The sequence below is a fragment of the Octopus bimaculoides genome, chromosome 5 (assembly GCF_001194135.2).
Source record: "Octopus bimaculoides isolate UCB-OBI-ISO-001 chromosome 5, ASM119413v2, whole genome shotgun sequence".
In the NCBI taxonomy this organism is placed as follows: Eukaryota; Metazoa; Mollusca; class Cephalopoda; order Octopoda; family Octopodidae; genus Octopus; species Octopus bimaculoides.
This window is the reverse complement of record NC_068985.1, coordinates 16,485,147-16,489,361: the sequence shown is the minus strand read 5'-3', so window position 1 is coordinate 16,489,361 and position 4,215 is coordinate 16,485,147. Positions and strand designations below refer to the sequence as shown.

General features: G+C 36.3%; 1 long non-coding RNA gene across 1 annotated transcript in view; it reads right to left on the bottom strand.

Annotated features, from left to right (window-relative positions):
* The window catches only part of LOC106877006 (uncharacterized), a 19,616-nt gene that overhangs the window by 3,442 nt on the left and 11,959 nt on the right, over window positions 1-4,215 (bottom strand). Inside the window, exon 2 of the long non-coding RNA XR_001410316.2 lies at window positions 1,942-2,006. This is a non-coding gene — a long non-coding RNA (uncharacterized LOC106877006). The remainder of the gene's footprint in view (window positions 1-1,941; window positions 2,007-4,215) is intronic.

Below are 4,215 nucleotides of genomic sequence, written 5' to 3'. Positions count from 1 at the left end.
AACGTATGTAGTATTTAATTCCATTTGTTTATCTATGTATTGTATTATACTTTGTTCATATTATTATTGGTTTATGGGTAACATGTTGTCACATGTTGTGGTTTGTTAGTGGTGTGTGTTAGTGTTCCATTCTAGTTTCCTATTCAGGCTAGGTTTCTCTTCTATTATGTGTGTAGCTTCAGTAATTTGTCTAAGTGCTGCATCACTGATATGTGTAGATAAGATTTTAATTTCTATGTTGTTGATTGAGCCTCTATGTTCTTGCAATATATATATATATATATATATATATATATATAATATCCATTCACTAGACCAACCAGTGAATTTGGCAGGCTGAAACTATGCAGAAGTCCATTGTACTGTGTGTGGAATGCATGTTACATTGATTATTGATAAAATATACCATGTTTTGGTACATGAAATTTGATCAGAACCTAATCTGGCAATATCTGATGTAACAAGTTTATAACAAATACATGGACTGTATGTTATGCACTGATGTATTTATTAAATACCAGTTTCAACTTATTGCTTTTAAAATGTGACAGCATGAGTATACTAGTGTTTGTGTGTGTGTGTGTGTGCGTACATACATACATACATATATTCACACACACATAAAAAAAAAACTTCTGTACAGTTTCCATCAACCAAATTTCAGCCATTTGTCAACCTGAGACTACAGCAGAATGCACAAGAATGGAATCATGATTGTGAACTGAACCGGTTAACCAGTGAACAGACTAATTATTAAATATCGTATTATAATGAGGAGTTATTGGGTTACAACTCAGAACTTGGATTCACACCTCTCCAGTGCACTCTACCATTAGTGATCTATGTGGTGGCTTGATTTGCTACAAATAGTAACCAACCTCCTTCACATCACACTTTGCTGCTTTTATGCAGTGTGCAAGAGAGAAGACCACTGGTTTGGTTATGTGATGCAGATGGATGTAGACCTTCCTATAAAGAAGTGCTGATCACTGAAATTAGATGGAACTCATGGAAGAGGGAGACCCAGGAAGATATGTGATGGAGAACTGAAGGACAATCTCAAGACACTGAATTTTATGGGGGAAGATGACAACGGATTGAGATATCTGGCACCTTGCTGTACTCAAGAAGACCCATCCTCCACAGCAGAAGTGTTAATGCCATCCCCCTTGATGAAGAGGATCGACCCACTAAAGTCCTGTGCTGGTGTCACATAAAAAGCACCCATGCTGGCACCATGTAAAGAAGTACCTGTGTTATTACCACGTTAAAATCACTCAGCACACTCTAAAGTGGTTGGCATATCCCACTGTAGAAACTATGCCAAACCAGATTGGAACCTGGTGCAGCTCTCCTGCTTGTCAGTTGTGGTCAAACTGTCCAACCCATGCCAGCATGAAAAACGAATGTAATTCGAGTTGGCCAGGTCTGACGTAGTGGCTCTGATATTTAGTTCCAGAAGCACACACTGACTCATAGATGTAAGGGAGATAACTTTCTGTTTTTCTTTTTTTTATACATTTCTCAAGTAACTTGCATTTATTATTGGTTTACTTGACATTGAAGAAAAAGTGGAACACTGCTCAAACATTTATTATTCGTGCGTTTATAAATATATACGCATATATATATATATATATATATGGATTACAAGACGGTGTGTTAGTTCAATTCAAAATGTCGCTCAGGAATGTGTATACGGAGTGATAACGTTGCAATAGTCAGTATTGACGCTGAGAAAAAAAGAGGCATGGAAATGTTACTACGAGAGGGTTCTAGATATGGAGAATATATGGGAGTGAAAAGGTCTTCTTCAAACAGAACTAACGTAAGGGCCCAGCTATACGATCGATACTTAAGTATGTGTATACAGGGAAATAGCCAGAACATCAGGGATAGTTACTGAAATAATGACAATATCTGGTGATGCAGGACACTCACATAGTCAACCAGGTAGCATAGAGAAGTTCCATATCAAATGACTGGCATAGCAGTATTATCATCACCTGTTACAAGAGCAAAGGATATATTTTAGAAGGTAGCAACTATAGGAGAATCAAATTGGTGAATTAATTAAAGAAAGTAACAGAAAGAATTATAGCGCAAATAATTACGAAGAGAATTTGCTTAGATGAGATGCAGTGCCGGTTTGTACCAGGTTAGAATACCGATATTCTCATCCTAGTAAAACAACTTGAACTATTAAAATCAGATCTTAATTTCCATGGAAAAAAAGCAAAAAATACTATGGTAGTTCTGTTTCTAGGTCTTTGACAGGTACCATGCCAAGAAAAAATGGGTGTATTGAATGGTTTGTGAGAACCGCCCAAGCCATGTTTTGAGATGTCACCAACAAAGTCAGAACTAGTAATTCTTTCAGCGTGGAATTTAGCGTAAAGATAGGTGTCTGTCTAGGTTTCCAATATCGGTGGAGTTTGAGACAAAGTGTACCTGGGAACTTACGTGTAATGATGACTTACTTAGTTTTCATATCTAAATCTTTGACTATTGAAAGAAAAATTCTAAATGTATGAACATAACTTAGAATCGAAAGATCTCAAAGTAAATTTAGCAACAACAAAAGTTTTGATCAACAAGAAAAAAGTCTGAACTCTACTGCCACCAGAGAAGTAACTTTGCTCAACATACAGAGGAGAAGCTGACCAGAATTTCATACAGGATATCCAAAGTAAAATACGGACGCATAAAAGGTATAATGGAATTATCGGCAGATTTAAATAAAAAGACTTAAATATCAAGAAACCTAGCCAAGATATGATATACTAATGCTTCAAATCGTTTAGTATAGGGGTTTTCAAACTGTGGTCCGCAAGGACAAGACAGGGGGTCCGTGGACAGCAAATACTTTTTATGGGCAATTTGATTTTATATATGTTTTTTAATCGAAATCTTTTAATTGACAATAAACCTATTTGTTAAATAAATGAATGTAAAAATGTTATTTTAAGCAAATATTTATGTATAAATTTCATAAGCGTTTATAAGGGGGTCCCTAAGGTAAAGTCTGAAATATAAAGGGGTCCGCAAGTCAAAAAGTTTGAAAACCCCTGGTTTAGTAGACCTTGGTTGGTTTCGCCGTTGATGTTTGTTTTAATTACATTAATCTACGCTGGGAGCAAAGATTGATTATTTTGTGTGTGCCTTCCAAATAGTTGAAAAACTTCAGCTCGACCTTTCACGACCTCTGTCTCATAATTCGACCACTTAAAATCAAGGCAGGAAAAGGTTTGTCTAGGCAGCTGCGTCCTACTTCTCACCTGATACAGCAACAGAGAAGACCACAGTTTAGGGGGCTAAATTCCTTACCACCATCACCTTTACAATGCGAGAATACCAACCATCGTCTCACTTAAGCACCACCAAAACAGCAACTACTGCTGCTGCAACTACTACTACTACTACTACTACAACAACAGGCCCGCAATTTGTCACACGCACAAATATTTTTTCACTAGCTATTTCAATGCAGTCACAGAAGCTTACAAATGCTTTTAACAATCAAGCATTTTTATATATGCCGTTAAATGCGTATACAGATTTGGGTCACTTGACTTAATTATGAAATTTTATAAACGTTTGCAAATAAACATTTTTATGTATAACGAAATACAACTTTTTATTATTTTTCTTCAATTTATCGATATATCTGTTCACATTGACAACTTCATTCCACATTCACAGTCGTTTATATTGGTGACACCTTATTCAACAACGTTTACTTCGGTGACCTACATACTCACCGTTTACAACGGGTAATCTCGTATTTAAACTGGAAAATCACAGCAGTTTCTACAACTGTACGTGTACAAGAAGACTAGAAGCAGCAAACTGTAAGAACTCGTGAAACAGACTTTCTCAAATTCATGGAGAAAATTTTCCGAACGTGTGGAAGTTTCTTCAGAAAGTAGTTGATAACTTCTGATGTCTAAATGATTTAATTAGCTTTGAAGGTCCCACCGAAAACAATAGCAAGAGAAAGAACAAGTGGAAAAGTTCAGAGCGCTATTAGTTCTGCTGCGATTGTCTCCGGGACACATTGAGGTTGCATGACGTGGCTATTTGCTGCAGACAATGCGTGAAAGCTGGGAAATAAAATGATGCAAGCATAATACGTTTAAAATGTAATTTTAGTGTGCATGGATTCATAGTTCTGTCGTGTTTCCTTTTCCTGTCGTGTGATAAACTTTGTGTTTG